The sequence below is a fragment of the Rhagoletis pomonella genome, unplaced genomic scaffold (assembly GCF_013731165.1).
Source record: "Rhagoletis pomonella isolate Grant_MI unplaced genomic scaffold, Rhpom_1.0 Rhpom_scaffold_00006, whole genome shotgun sequence".
Lineage (NCBI taxonomy): Eukaryota > Metazoa > Arthropoda > Insecta > Diptera > Tephritidae > Rhagoletis > Rhagoletis pomonella.
Window position 1 is genome coordinate 74,760,591 of NW_023458560.1, and position 16,923 is coordinate 74,777,513.

Sequence of the window (16,923 nt, forward strand, 5' to 3'; positions counted from 1 at the left end):
GCCGCACACAAACACACTTTTGCACACTTTCCTCTCTGCATATCCCTTTTGCTATTGCTGACAATGCAATTGGATAGAAACTTTTTATTGTTATGCCTGCAATCATAAATTGCAGGCGCACTTTTTTGCACAACAAAACGCCGCCAATTGTCTGCCGAGCAATTTGACTCCCACCCGGCGAGTGGGTGAGTGAGTGAGTGATTGCTCAGAAAAAAAAAAACTGAAAATGATTACGCAAATAGCGAATGAAGTTTAATAAAACGAGTGGAAATGCAAAAATCTGCACAACTTTATTCAATAAATTTCTGATTGTTGTAGAAAACTTTTTCGTGGTAAACACTAAGGACTCTGCTTTGCTTTGCTTTGTCCACTCAGCGCTACTTTGGCAAGGACTTAATTACTTTTCAAATTGTTTTATTGGTCATTTTGTAAGTATTGCTGCGTTCCATTAATATTAAGTGTATTTCGTTTGTCTTTGTTCGAATGCAAATATTGAAAATCATTTCGCTTTGAATTGTCAACTTAATTACGAAGTTGTAAGCAAGGAGGAATGGCAACTGCAATAGGATTCTTGGATAGTTGCTAATGCAACAAGAAGCGGTGCGAATAGTAATTCTTTTTTATAATTGCGTTAATGTTTGGTATATAAATCTGATTTTTTTTTATCACAAAATGATTTACGTAGGACCATTACGTTATTTAAACACGTGTATTTTTAATAGTGGTCGATTACAATAATGATATATATTTCGGAATCAATTGACCGATAACACTTATCGTCATTATTATCGAAACTTATTCATCGTTATTATTATAGCCATATTTATCGAATATTTTATTGCTTTTATGTCGTTACTTTTATTGAAATTATATCGATATACAGTGGCGGCCACTTGAATGGCTCCCCTCTTCGATCCTCAGTATCTAGAGTCTTCCTTTTATTTATTTAATATTTATAATTTTTTTTTATAAAAAGATAGCATATTCCAAAACATTAATCATGTACATAAGTCCGATTTTAAACTGTACATAACATTTATAATGATTCAAGAAATGTGTTTCAGTTTGCAAATTTCAAGTTGCTAAAAAATCGCCTTAATTTTGAGACTTTTTTTGAAGAGGGTGTCACGCATTTTCTTCCATATAAAAAACATGCGAATATACTTTTTATTTTTATAAAAAATTAATGAATATTAAATAAACAAAAGGAGAGCTGCCAATATCGAGGATCGAAAGGCGGCGCTATTCAAGTAGCCCGCACTGCCTTTATCGATAGAAAAATAATCAAATAAAATAATACCTTAAAGCTTAACATTTTAAATTCGATTTTTTCGCCATTCTTAACCTTATGTTCACGTATGCGATCAATTATTATTGAGAATAAGGAATTCCTTAATTGTATTTTGATGACCTTATGCTTATAGCTTGTACAATACACACTTTTCTTAACCATCTCAAATTACTTTGCTTTGACCAAAGCTCTTACTTATTGCAATGCATTTGCAGATTTGCCATTTTCATATTTAAGCTAAAAGAAATTTGTATGCTTCAATAAATAATCAGCATTTCACGCTCGTATACGAAAGTTATGCTTAAATAGCATGTAGAAAATTATTTATGCTTAGCTTAATAACGGGTGAGTTTTTAAGAGCTTGATAACTTTTTTTTTAAAAAAAACGCATAAAATTTGCAAAATCTCATCGGTTCTTTATTTGAAACGTTAGATTGGTCCATGACATTTACTTTTTGAAGATAATTTCATTTAAATGTTGACCGCGGCTGCGTCTTAGGTGGTCCATTCGGAAAGTCCAATTTTGGGCAACTTTTTCGAGCATTTCGGCCGGAATAGCCCGAATTTCTTCGGAAATGTTGTCTTCCAAAGCTGGAATAGTTGCTGGCTTATTTCTGTAGACTTTAGACTTGACGTAGCCCCACAAAAAATAGTCTAAAGGCGTCAAATCGCATGATCTTGGTGGCCAACTTACCGGTCCATTTCTTGAGATGAATTGTTCTCCGAAGTTTTCCCTCAAAATGGCCATAGAATCGCGAGCTGTGTGGCATGTAGCGCCATCTTGTTGAAACCACATGTCAACCAAGCTCAGTTCTTCCATTTTTGGCAACAAAAAGTTTGTTAGCATCGAACGATAGCGATCGCCATTCACCGTAACGTTGCGTCCAACAGCATCTTTGAAAAAATACGGTCCAATGATTCCACCAGCGTACAAACCACACCAAACAGTGCATTTTTCGGGATGCATGGGCAGTTCTTGAACGGCTTCTGGTTGCTCTTCACTCCAAATGCGGCAATTTTGCTTATTTACGAAGCCATTCAACCAGAAATGAGCCTCATCGCTGAACAAAATTTGTCGATAAAAAAGCGGATTTTCTGCCAACTTTTCTAGGGCCCATTCACTGAAAATTCGACGTTGTGGCAGATCGTTCGGCTTCAGTTCTTGCACGAGCTGTATTTTATACGGTTTTACACCAAGATCTTTGCGTAAAATCTTCCATGTGGTCGAATAACACAAACCCAATTGCTGCGAACGGCGACGAATCGACATTTCACGGTCTTCAGCAACACTCTCAGAAACAGACGCAATATTCTCTTCTGTACGCACTGTACGCATTCGTGTGGTTGGTTTAATGTCCAATAAAGTAAACTGAGTGCGAAACTTGGTCACAATCGCATTAATTGTTTGCTCACTTGGTCGATTATGTAGACCATAAATCGGACGTAAAGCGCGAAACACATTTCGAACCGAACACTGATTTTGGTAATAAAATTCAATGATTTGCAAGCGTTGCTCGTTAGTAAGTCTATTCATGATGAAATTTCAAAGCATACTGAGCATCTTTCTCTTTGACACCATGTCTGAAATCCCACGTGATCTGTCAAATACTAATGCATGAAAATCCTAACCTCAAAAAAATCACCCGTTAATATCAAACAGCGGTTGTCATCCGATTTCGTGTTAAATTACATGCTTTTCGGTAGTTAATGAAAATAATTTTGCGCAACTAAATGCATGTTTATATATCTTGCTTAGTATTACATTGCATTCGAAAATTTCGATCAACAATTTTACATAGTTGCTGCTTTTCTGGAAAGAAGCAAATTAATGTAATCAACGCAATAAAGATGTGTCTTTAAAGCACTGAAATGTAAGCACACTTCATTGTTCTAGTCATTGAAATTTGTTAACATTTATAGTGGAAGCTTTAGCCACTCTTCACTTTGCACGTAATGCCTCGCTCAAGTATACCAAGAATATAAGAACAACTCTTAGTTTTCTCAATTTCGGACTTATGAATTCCTAGTCCTGCTAGCTCTATTAAAAAGCGCCACTAGTCACCAATTGCCTTCCTTAATATTAATACGAAAAAGTATTTTAATTGGACGATCTTCGTGAAGAGATAACTGAGTGCACTAAATGTCTGTGATCAGAATAGATGTGATAGGTGATAATTCTCCGGTCCGAAAAATTAAGAACCGGATTAAAACAATTCTGGGTGCAACCGACAAGATTTTCCTCCCTGGTTTCAGTAAGAAAATATGTGACACATCCTTATTACAAAAAAAAGCTAAGTCTTCGCTTAATATAACACCCACGATTAACGCACTTCTAGCCTCCGTGGGAACATCCCATAGTAGCGTTGGAGGTGGTTCGCCATTGTGAATTATGTTTTCGGATATAAGCGAGAGTTTTCTGGCTCCTGGAACAGGACCACGTGGGCTTCCCTCTGCTGAAGTTGAGGAAAAAAAATCAGCGAATGCCTCGTTTCGGAGGTTAATATGACGAAAAATTATTCCCCAGAATCTACTCCATCATCACTTCTCTTATCCTCGGCCACCACAAGCACTCTCGACATCTAATAGAATCGAGAGGGAGTTTACTCCGTGCCCATGGGAGCTTATATCTATTCCTTTTCTCCCGACGACACCGGAGAATGAGAGCTCTGGCATTACCGTAGAAGACCCTAAGGTTTCCCTATTGAGCTCTAACTGATTGCCCTTTTGGTATAGGTGAAAGGGCACAGGTACTCCGAAGAAAGCAGTGCCAGAGCTCTGGCGACCTTTCGACGCTTTCCCTTGTCTCGATTTCGATAGATTCATCGACTTTTTCGAATAAAGTATCGACATTCAACGCAAAAATTGGCATCCTTTGAGGATAGATAGTATCGTTTTTGTAATTTGTGTGCTTGTAAGAAAATGGCAAGATAGTTGCACGCAGACATATGTAAATACATACCTACATGTACAAAACATTAAGTATCCTTTACGTTGCTCAATTGCACATTCTCATTAAATCTTACAATATGGCGCCGCTTGTAAGAAAGAGATATCTTAGACGTGCCATAAGCTGCATTCGTTCTTGGAATTTTTGTGTTCGAAAATATAGAAATGGATGGCTTTTCACATACTTTGTCGATGCATTTCCCATGCAGATATGCTTGCAGGTAATATTATTTATAATAAATACAACTAATAAATAAATATTTCCATTAATATGCTCGAATGTACATTTAATGAGGCTATTAGTTTATTTCACTGCAACTCAGGTAACATACGGAAATTTACATTTATGTACAACATTTAGTTGCCACATTTATACAAACTATTTGAGAGCAATTATTGAATAATCTGACATTTCTATATTTAGGTAAGTACCTATTTATGTATGTGTTCAATAAACCGAACGCCTACTTAGGCTCAACTTATCGAAATAAAATATTGCCTTTACCTCAATGGAATTTGCTTAGTAACAGAGAAAATTAATCAGGTATTTATTTAAGCAAAAGTGTTAGACTGGATTTCCCCGACGTAAGATTGTCGTTTGCAGCCATTTCGAAAAATAGATGTTCGGTATTTTGGACTAATTCATACTTTTGCTCTTCTTACCTCTAAGCTGTCCCTGATATTTAAGGACTGTCATTCAATAATCATTTCTTATGATTATTATTATTTTTTTTTTAATATCCAAATGAATTGCTGTGAAGAAGAGTTTAGGGCCGCTTCCTAAACCATTCAAATATTTTGCAAAACCACCACCGGTGGACCGTGTGATCCATTTGTGCCATATTGGAGTACTTACAGAATACTCCACTGTAATGCAGTAACGGGCCAACTGGTGTCTCTATCTACATCAGCTTGTTATTAACCGATGATTGCTCGTGTTTTAACGATCGTAATCCCTACACGATGTTTATGGGGCTGTGTTGCCAAGAGGTTGGTACTACTGGGAGCAATCCCTTTGAGCGGTTTTGTGCTACTTTAGTGTAATGCAGAGCTGGACTCCTGACCCCTTACATACCTGCATTATTATAAATATTAACATCTAAATTTTGTAGGAGGACGGACATAACTTCCATGAGTCCGCGGAAGTTAGTTGAGGCTTAGTTTCTACGCAGATCAGACATAATTTCCATTGAAATCTAAACACAATCTCATGGAAGTTATGTCAAGACTAGACAGCAGATTTGTATGCAAAAACAATTTGCTTAAAAATACGTACCATATTGTGTGTTATAATTGTAAAAATCCACGGTCTAGTCATGACCTATGACCTATGTAGGTTAGGATAGGTTAGAGTAACTGCCACCCCATAGAGCACGGAGCACGCGTAGGATGAAAAAACCCGTTGTGATGCTACTGGCGGACGCCATTTGTTTCTTTTCCTCCTTTAATAATAAAATCACCGAAAAAAGTCGAGAACGTTCACCGAGTTCAGCTCGGCTAAACAATTTAAAAAGCTATGGATCGCTCTAATATAGATACTATAAAATCTTCTACTTAAATGTACTTAGTACAAAATTTGCGATTTACAATAGGAACACAAGTATCCACGCCCATTCGAAAAAATGTATATAAGTCCCATCCACATCAACGAAATCTATACGTATTTGCTGGTGGCAACTGGTGTGTTCGCAGCATTATTTGCTATTGTTGTCGTCCTATCTGCATAGAGTGTGTGTATGTATGTATAAACCCGCTCGTGTAACAATGGATGAGTTAAAGTGGATGAGTTAAAGTGGATGCGTCACGCATACATTTCCGCACCGGAAGGAGGAGCGTAGAGAGCAACAAATGCTTTTAGTAATTGCAAATATATAACAAAAAATTATATTTTCAAAACGGCTAGACGGACAGACAGTGGCGCGGCTGCTGACAAGGGAAAAGTTATTTTTCCTGCGTATGTTTGCATGTTAGTGCAGGCGTAAACTTGCTTTTTGAGCAAAGGGAAACGACGGAAGTTCCATGCAAACGCATGGATATTTACCCAAACCAAAATCAGCTACATATAGTTAATGTATCAAGGCGGCAATTGTTGACAGGCATTAAGTTAGTTGTTTTGCATTTTTTATATATTTTTGCTTTGGAAACTTTCAGATTGTCAGAGTACCAGATGACTCACGCACTGGCAATGAGCGCAAGCAAGCTAGCAACCCTGGTTGGCGTCAGTGCTGCTGCTTCTACTGATGTTGCTGCTGCGTTGATGGTTAAATTTCAATTACTATTCGATTGTAAATATTCAGCAGAGTGAACATTAATGCTAAGGCACGGCTTCGAGAGAATGTTGTGCACCAGGGTGGTGAATTTTATACACTCTTTGCACTCAATCAGCACTTGTAAGTTTGTTTTCAATTTAATAACGAATTAAGTGGAATTGTATTTCGTTTAGATGCTCAATTTGATTGATTTCTGCTGAGAAATTTCGTTAACGTAACTTTATGGTGTTTGCTTTAATACATTATTTATGAATGCCGCTTGCTTAAGAAGAAATAAATGTGTTCCTCCTGTCAGCGCAGTAGATTCTATGGTTAAGAAAAAAATTCTTTGGGTCGATGAAATCAAGTACAGTAACGTTTATGTTCGTTAAACTACGTGCGACAAGTCGGAAAGCTTAGATCCGACGATCTGCGCGCACACGAACCCACTGTAAATTCTTGTAGGTCGAAATTTATCTTAGGCTATTTGGAACCCCACAATATGGTACTCTCAATTGGAAGCATTCGCCTGAAGCTTGGGCTTGAGTATAGGTGATGAGTTTTCATGGCATCCTAATATTGCGAAGAGAGCGAAAAAGGTATCGTGACCTAAGAGGATAACAGTAATTAAGCCCATTATATTTTGCGTGGTCCTCGTCTGGAAGAACACAACACCAGTCAGATGGCTAGAGCGGGCATAGCGGACCGCCTTCACTGAAAACAGTGGGCCAGAAAGGACTCTGCCATTTAACGCTATTGCTAAAATTGCGCCTGTTGATATCGTTGTTGTTGTTGTAGCGGCTACAACAACCCCGCCCAGATCGGTTGATATCTCAGTCGTTGTCGTCGAGTACCACTAACGGCAGCCCCAAGAAGCGTGCAGCCTCTATGGGGTCGGTCCACAGGGACGAAGCCTTGACTTTATCCCCACTAATACGGACCACTGCGTAACTAGGGCGACACCAATGAGCTCCTCCTACAATCACTTGCCTCCCCTGGCTGATTTAAAGGGGAGTATAGGTTGGAGGGCGGCGGCTATGAACTTCTACACGGCTGAGTCGAAGCTGGCCAGAAACTTTGGAAACCTAATAGAGCGAAGTAGGAAAAGGCGGTAAATTTTTTTGTGATATACAAGCGGCTTTGGTTGTTTTTCATGAAACTGCGCTGCTGATAAGTTGGATTCCACACATCAAAAAGGAGAGTTTCGGTAATTTATTAATATTGCGGACAGATGGGCTTTCTGCCAGCTCCGCGAACTCAGGGTGAAAACTGGCGTATGCGCGACTGCAAGGTCTTTCTGGTCGAAGATGGTTGGCAGGCAGTCAAGGGCTCTACTTACTGGCCGATAGATATTGACGCGGTGAAATTATATTTCCCACCGGATGCTCACTAACGCAGCTTTGTAGAGGAAAATGTGGTGAAGTCGTCTCAGGACGTGCTTTTTACCCTTTCCGGTTAAATTTGTGCCTGGTGAAGACAACACATTTTCCTTTTTAATTATCATTTCCATGGAGCCTTGCCATCACTAGAAGGATAGGTATTGGTTCCTGATGTGCCACAGGCTTGAAACTTCAAACTCAGAACCAGATGGCAATGCACTATGAAAGATTAACTAATCCGCTAGGTGGCGCAGATGTCAAACTATTTGAAAACCTCGTATTTGTGGTTCGATATTGCTCATCTTTGGAATATATATTAACTACCAGTATCCTGAATTTTTGAATAAATAAATAAACATCTGAACGATTGTTTCCGAATGCAAGGGCAGCTATGACTAAGTCAAAAAATCTGTTATTGGGAAAAACAAAAAAAGAAGACTTCTTCCTAAAATATACGGGTTACAAAATGCAGATGATTAACTTATTATTTTAAAAACAAAATTTCGTCGCCAAAAATACCGATACAAGTAGATCTCGATACTTTAGATTCGATATTTTTCGGGTCCAATTAAAAGTGTCAAAATCTGCGTGGTATCGTTTCATCTCTAAACATGAACAAATGCTCAAAAATTTTGATGCTTAGCCTTTTTTTAATAAAAAGTCTTTATTTGCATTCGTTTTTCAGACATTGAAGTACTACCACTTCTTTGCACTCGAATTTATAAAAAATGGATTCTTTGCGAATTTAAACATAACAACATTTAAGGAAACGTTTGGCAACTTAATCGGAAGCTTTTTTAAAACAGTCCATTTTAATCTAGTACGCGATTTCATTTGAATAATATAAAATTAGTTTTGAGTAACGGATTACGAAAACTAGAAAATTTTAAAGTGCAATATTTTTTACAAATTTCCAGCATGGATTAAGCTACTTTGCTTTTACGAGACTATTTAAGTGCTTCTGAGGAGCTCTACAGTTTGTACGTCTACCGCCAGCGAAACTTCCTTCTATGTACACAGCTTTTTTCGCTTTAACATCAACAACAGCTACCGTATGTAGTGATATCACAAAGTAGACGATGCGATCATGTTCATTTTCAAACATTTTATAAAAATCTAAAATTTTGTCAAAACATAGTTCTCAATTTTAAGTAGGGGTTTTTCCTCAGTGGTTACAGAATTATCGCTGTTTTTTTTAATTTTCATATAATTTCTCTCATTTTAAATACCAGCCAACATTGCAGGGTAGCCCACATACCAAACGTCAATTTCGTGTTCGAGCGAGGAGCATTCGTATTCGCATCCGTCTTCATATTTATTTTGCCATTCATCTATAAAACAACAACAATCATACCACAGTCTGTGGCCTTTTTACAATGTTCGATACTGTAAGGTAACAGCTGTTAAGAGCTCAATGTAAATACCAAAGAAATTTGAAACGTTACCGAAACTAAAAAAATATTTTATGAAAACACAGATGGAATAAAAACTGTAAAGAGAGAGGTTGCAGCCTGTCCGTGAAATTCTATTGAAAGCAAGTTTTGATTAGAAATGCGGGCAATATAACATGCATAAATAGAAGAGGAAATATGAAGATTCACAATTTGTATGTACGTACATACATACATACGTATATGTAAGGTATAGTTAACCTGAAAAATTTTCCGGAGTGTGCATTTACTTTTTTGCGTACCATTTTGTATGCAACTTGTTTCAGGAAATTCAGGAAATGAGGAGCCTCTATCAAACTCGCATTGCAAATTTTTTTTTTTTTTTTTTTGTACTTTTCGTATTACATTGTTTATCTTTGGTAAACCCTGAACCGCCTTTCGATGCTTTCGCACAGAATCAATTTACAAGCAACGAATGATGGCGGCTACTGGCTATCAAAAAAGCATCATTTTCATCGATATCAACAATATGTGCACACACACACACACATACATGCACATACATATCTACGTTATTTCACAAGCACCAGTTGGTGGCAGCCAGCCACTCATTCTCTTCACCATCAAAATACAAGTGTGCAACGGTGCGTATACGTAATATGAAATTTTCATTCGCTCTTCTATTAATATACGAGTATCTACATACATATGTACAAACATTCATACATACATACAAGCTACATGGGAGCCTTTCAAAATTTAACTACTTTTGATATTCGCGCTGCGTTTTGTTTGTTTTCAATTTCGTCTCAGTGAAAACTTACGCACACATTCACACCACACTAGCAAGCTATTGGGTCCTCATTCTCTCCATGCCACATACATACATATGTATGTACATTAGAGTGGTCCAAAAATAATAAAGTCGGGATTAATGAAGCGAAAAAATAAACCCCTATTTTTTTTTTTTTTTTTGAAATCAAAAATGTATTTAGGGAGTGCTCACAGCGCTCAAAGTTTTCCATGTATTTTATATGGAGGAAAAACAAATTTTGGTAGAAATAGTATCAAATTCTTGAAAATCAATATTTTTCGATCGGAAAGCTCTGGTTCTCTTCAAGAGACTTCCAATATTAAAATCCAATTGTTTGTTTAAGCGATTTTTAATGTTAAAGAATTTTTATTGGTCCCCCTATTGCATTTTCTGGCGGTTTTGGAGGACCAATAAAATATAGTTACCATGAAAAAACGGTTAAAGAAACAATTGGGTATTATTACTGGGAATCTCTTAAAGATAAGCTAAGTTTTCCGATCGAAAAATATTGATTTTAAAGAATTTTATACCATTTCTACGAAAAGTTGTTTTTCCCAACATTCCCAGGGGATGGCGGCATTAAAATTCCGACCTTATTTTTTCACATACATTTCTGGACCACTTTAATGTTTATACATACATATATATAGGGATCTGTTCTTCTTCTTCTACATACTTGCATATCGCCATTTTCATTTCGTTGGGCAAATAGCAATTCCGCATATGTGAACAACCATATTTTTGTGGTGCAATTTCTCATACATTTATTGCTTTATGGCACAGGCGAGCCACTTTTGTTGTTATTGTTGTTGTTGTTAAGTCTATTGTATTGGGCTTGTTGTTGTGCTTCTGTTATTTTTAGTCGCTCGAATACGAATCATTCATACAACTCTTCGTTGAACTTTATGAAGTTTTCATTTATTGCATATCCGTTGCCGGCAAAGCTTGTAAAAATGTCTAATCAAAGTAGGGTTATATTGTTGCTACATGCAAAACGGGTACGAATTTCCACTCGAACATTTTTGGGATTTTCTATTTTTTGAAATAAAGAATGTACTATGAAATACTTAATCGAATGGTTTTTAGAGCTCATGCAATTGGGGTAAACTAGTAAAAACATTGTTGGAAAAAATATTTTCCAAAGTACCTCACGAAACCATTCAGAACAACCTCGGTTACCAGAGTAGTTCACTACTTCTGTAATACAAAAGATCTTTAATAAATAAACTTATCTTTACAAAGAAATTTTTGCATTTATTTGTCATCATTTCGATCATTGTTGAATTTACGACCACTGCTGTATATTACGGGCTTTCAACCCAAAAGATCGAGCAGAATTGCCGAAACTTACCATTCGAAAGCTAGACAGGGGTTCAGACTTACGGTCTGGGGGCCCTATGGCCTACTTAAAACCAAGGCTGTGTGAGCAAAAAAAATGTCTAAAAACTCACGAAAGTCTACACAGTTCACTCTACCGTAGAAGTGCTTGCCAAAAGGACCGCCCTACGCTTCAATTAGTTGCGTCGCAGCTCCGAGAACACGGGCTCAAAAGAGAGAATCGAACACGTTTTTGGTGAGTACCCAGCCCTTGCATGAATGAGGCTAAAGTTGCTCGGCAAGCCATTGCTGCAGGCTACTCAGAGCGTAGCCGCCGCTCTCTTTATGACCGCCACATGGCCTATAGGTTGCACGGGCTATGGAATCAAAATAATTACATCGCACCAGGGTGGCAATTCACCACAGCCCGAAGATAAGTATTCACCAATTTAAATGCTCGCATGTTAGCACTTATCGAAGGAGAAATACAGCAGCAGTTGGAGGCAAACCGTAGCTTTTTTTTAACACTGAGAAACTGAGAAGTGTTTTCTTAAGCTACTACCACTGCTAAAAGGGGGCAAATAGGCGCTAACCTTCGATCGATTTCAAATTAAAGAAATCGATCTTTACACTTTACACTTCCATAAACGTGAAAGGGTAAAGGGTTAACATTACAAAGCCCGCTACGGTCGGCTCTTGCCTAAATGAATTGATTTATGCAGGAAAATCACAAAAAAAAAAATAAATTGTTTAGTTGTGCCTCTTTTGAATACGGTGTTCGATATGTACGTCTTTAATTGATAATTCGTTTCAACCACAGATCAATTTTTTTTTGTCTGATAGTTAAAGTATTGTCGGACAATGTCATTCAAAAGGTAGATTACATATGTACATATGAGGGGTTTATTTTGAAAGTGGCATAAGTCAGTTCACAGCTCTTGTGCTTAAAAGGCTGGTTACAAATAGCGCCGATCATTTAAACACAAAAGGTACAAAGTGACTAATGTCAATTTCCGAATAAACGGCTCATATATGTATGTGCAGTTTTTTTTGTTTTTGAGATTGAAGGGAAATCAGATAAACAATTTATGTTAATTGGCTTTCTACTCCGTCATTGCGACCATTACTTATGTATTTATGAGCTTTGCACATGCACTTATGCATGTAAATATATATACCTACTAACTATGTACCCAGCAAAAATTTTGCTTCTTTGGTAAGCACTTCGGTTTTTGCCTTGAAGACCTCGCTTACCCATTGCATTACCTCCAATGACATGCCTATGTTAAAGTAATGCATTTTGTAAACTTGAAGTTAAGCGGTGAATCTCGAAAAATGATTACCCAATCCATAGTCCATTGCTTACTTTCTAATTTACAGAATGCATTACTTTTACATGGGCATGCCATTGGAGGTAATGGAAAATTTCAAACATGTAATGCAATGGGTAAGCGAAGAGGCATTACTTCGTTTATACAGAAAACCCTGTAATGCTTTACTCCATCGATACAAAAATGAAGTGCTTACCAAAGAATAAAAGTGTTTACTGGTTTTACATGTAATTAATACATATATATACATAGTAAGTACAAATGTGCATAAGTATGCATCATGCGTCCCTCTCTCTCTCTTTATATAATTGACATTGTAATGTAATTACCAATATTATAGCATTTGCATGTGACATTATCATTCGCACTCTCCACATACATACACACCTCCATCAAGCATATGAAGGCGACTGTCATGACAGCCATGTGTCTACTCAATGTGGCATGTGTATAATTAATGTCATTGTTGTACTTCCATTTCGAATTCGCCCATCAATGGATATCAATGTAATTTACAAGTATGAAGAAATAGTTTGCGCATAGTTGTGGTTGTGTAACATATTTACATACATACATATTTACATACATACATATTTACATATGCATATGTATGTTTATGAAGTCATCGCTGACTCGAATCGCATTGAGGTGGTTGAATGAAGTAAGTGAATGTGAATTATTTCAATTTAAATATAAACAAAACATTTATAAACTCGATTTCGTTTAGTAAAAAATACTTAAATAATACAAAAAAAATAAATGAAAAGAGGGAAATAAAGCCATTCACAATCTATGAAAGAAAAATGGGTGTGTCAGTTTTTTTGGACATCTATGTGAAGGTATATTTTTTGGCATCCTGTAAATCAACTAAATCGGGTTTTTTTCTCTATAAATGATACACCATTGTAAAGAGGTTAAGGCCTACAGTCGTATATATACGTAGGTATATAACTATTATCATATACCTTTAGCTTTCCAAGTGTATATCTACGCATTTTGCTATTGATAACGGAGTGTCATTAAAAAAAAAAAATTATTCATCTTTTCTATAGGAATTACGTAAGGTTTCTAAAAGCTTTACGATTGGAATTGGGCATTAAAAAAACTATGGAAAAGAAAGGTTAAGCTGGATTTACACAACATTTTGTTCTCGACAGTTTCTAGTGTTCAAACAAAACTAACAAATACTTGATTTTTTTTTGTGATACGCCCTAATGCACATACATACTAGTAAAAGGAGTATCATTCATAATATTTTCAATGAGATAATTCAATTTTTTTCCTATTTGGTTCATATGTGGCGTTTAGTGAAATTCAACGGTGCCTATAACTTCATACATAGATATGTATGTATGTACATTACGGTTGTCCAAACAAAGTAAAGTCGGAATCATAATGCTCTCACCCCTATATTTTATTGGTTCCCAAAAATCCCAAAAAGCATGGGTCCATCCACGACTTTAAATTTTCCCCATGCATTTTTGGACCACCCTAATGTACTTTGTATTTCATTTAATTTTGTTTTACTGTTTTTGAGGCACAAAATTTTGTATCAAACAATTCAAAGAGAGAGACAAGCGAAGTGTTTTTGCCCACAGCACCTTAACTAGTAGTGTTGTGACAAAGTTATCGTTATAGAAATGTTTACGCATCTCCATATAGTAATGTTTATCCAATATTTTATTAAATACCAGGTTGACCGAGCTTTGCCCGGAGTGCATATACTTTTTAATGTTTTCAAGATTTGGATAGCATTAAAAAAATATTTTGAAATTGAAAAAAAACATTGGATTTCGATATCTAGTAAGTAAATTTCTTACTCTAAAATTTAGGCGGCAACCCCATTCCGAAATACCCTGGAATTAATAGTACAAATCTTGAGCGTATATGTACAGTGTATACTTACAAAAAATTCTGATTGAAATTAACAAAATACAAATTTGTATTACATAGAAGCGTGGCAACCTTGATCGAAAATATTTTCTGACCAAAGTTCTCAACAATAACTTTCATTTGATATCCACATTGCGATATTTTAGATAAATTGTGAATAATCGAAAATAAGTGGCAACCTTACACTATTATCTTAAGGGATAACATTTTGTATATAGGGAGAGCATTGTTTAAGAAACTTCTCTTGGTACCAGAGACTGAAAATAAAAGTTATTTTAAAATTTTTGATATCAAAAAGGCATAGTGATAAAATTATGCTATAGCTTTTACAAAGGTACCATTAGACTCGTCTCTCATTGTAGATTCTGATTCCAAAATGACTTTTAAAAATATGATTTTTATCATTTTGAGCAAATAATACCGATTATTTCTGCTTTTTATTTTTTTAAGGCAAAAATAAAAGTTAAAATTTGCCTTTTATCTTTTTGAGCAGAAAATAACCGGTAATTCTTGACTTTTATTTTTTCAGGCAGAAATAAAAGTCAAAGTTAAAAATCAAGTATTCCAGAGTGGTGTATATTCGAATGTGATAGTTTTGAAGCTCCTACATGGATTTTAATAACCCCTAATACCCAAATACCGGAGTTAGTTCCAATCTATATGTATACATATACAAATGTACATACAAACAATACATGAAGGCATTTTTTGTTAACGACATCAGATCTGCACCGATTACTCGATTTGCAAAACTGAGGTGCCGAATTAAAGGGCTTAGCCTCTAGATATACCACAAGGTAGGACTCCTTTGTATAGGGTTGCCACCTTTTTTAAATTATAAAATCTGCACCGTTCGTTGTATTAAAACAAAAGAGATGACAAATGAAAGGGCTGGGCCTGTTGATGTGCAAGAAGGTCTCTTTTTTTTTGAGCAGGGTTGCCACCTGCTTCTAAAATAAAAGACTTACACCGTTTGTTGTATTAAAACAGAAGAGGTGCCAAATGAAAGGGCTGGGCCTGTAGATGTGCAAGAAGGTTTCAGTTTTTTGAATAGAGTTGCCACCTGCTTCTAAAATCATAAGACTTACACCGTTCGTTGTATTAAAACAAAAGAGGTACCAAATGAAAGGGCTGGGCCTGTAGATTTGCAAGAAGGTCTCAGTTTTTGAATAGGGTTGCCACCTTCTTCTAAAATCATAAGACTGACACCGTTCGTGGAATTTAAAAAAAGATGCCATATTGATGTAAAGATCTGCAAGAAAGAACGTCTTATTTTTTTTTGAAAAGTGTTGCCGCCTAATTAATTTTTTTTTTTTGGGGTGATCATCAGATTTACACCGTTCTGTCGAGTCTCCAAATGAAATTTCAGATGAAAAATATTGACCTACAGACCTGCTTTGGTTTTTTTAAAGGGTTGCCGCCTAATTAAAAATGCATTGTTTGAAATATGATAGGCAGTAAAATGTCACAATATGGGCATCATGGGAAAGGGGTTAGAGACTAAATTAATATGTCGGTGTTTTTAATAGGATTAGCACTTATTAAAGAAATGTATAACTAGGAATGGTAAGTAATGTATTAAGGACATTCGATATTGCTATCAAACGAAAGCTGGTTAAGAGGGCTTTTGTGTAATTGTATGCAAATTTTCGATGGTTTTCCTATAGTTTCTAATTTATTGCTTGAAATATTCTAGTTAATTAAAATATTACAAAGTGGGCTTCAAATGAAAATTTATTTATGATCTCCAATAATAGTATCGAACTTAGTTAAAAATTTACTGAAAGTAAACGATAATTGATAGTTTAATACTTATTTATATTAAGATATGTACCTACATACAGTCGTGTTGCTGATGATGAGCGGAAAGCTGCCCGAAATGCATACAAAGTGTGTTTTAAATTCAAAGTAAAAATGAAATCAAATTTGATTAAAACAATTTTACAAACTTAATAAAAAGGTGTTTTTGTTTTATCGTACATTTCATAATTAAGATAGATACAAGTTTTAGGAAAAATAAAAAATAAACATACACTTGTGATCAGCTAATTAAGTGGTCAACATTTTTAACAATTTTGGTTATTTTTCTTTTGTTTACTTAATGTTTATTATTTTTCCATAAAAGTCTAGCTCATTATTTAACAAACACCATATAAATCCACATTTCAAACCATGTGCAAAAAGTTTCAGCTAAACTTTTTTTGAATATACAATTTAATAGCCCATTAAATTCTAGGGTAATAATGTGGAAGTTTTAAGTTGCTCAGAAACCGCGTTGATTTTTAATAATTTTTTTCTGACTGCATGACACA

General features: G+C 35.8%; 1 protein-coding gene across 2 annotated transcripts in view; it reads left to right on the forward strand.

Annotated features, from left to right (window-relative positions):
• LOC118741289 (hemicentin-2-like) overlaps positions 1 to 16,923 on the forward strand; it is a 293,187-nt gene that overhangs the window by 45,945 nt on the left and 230,319 nt on the right. The gene's annotated exons all lie outside the window — the stretch shown is intronic.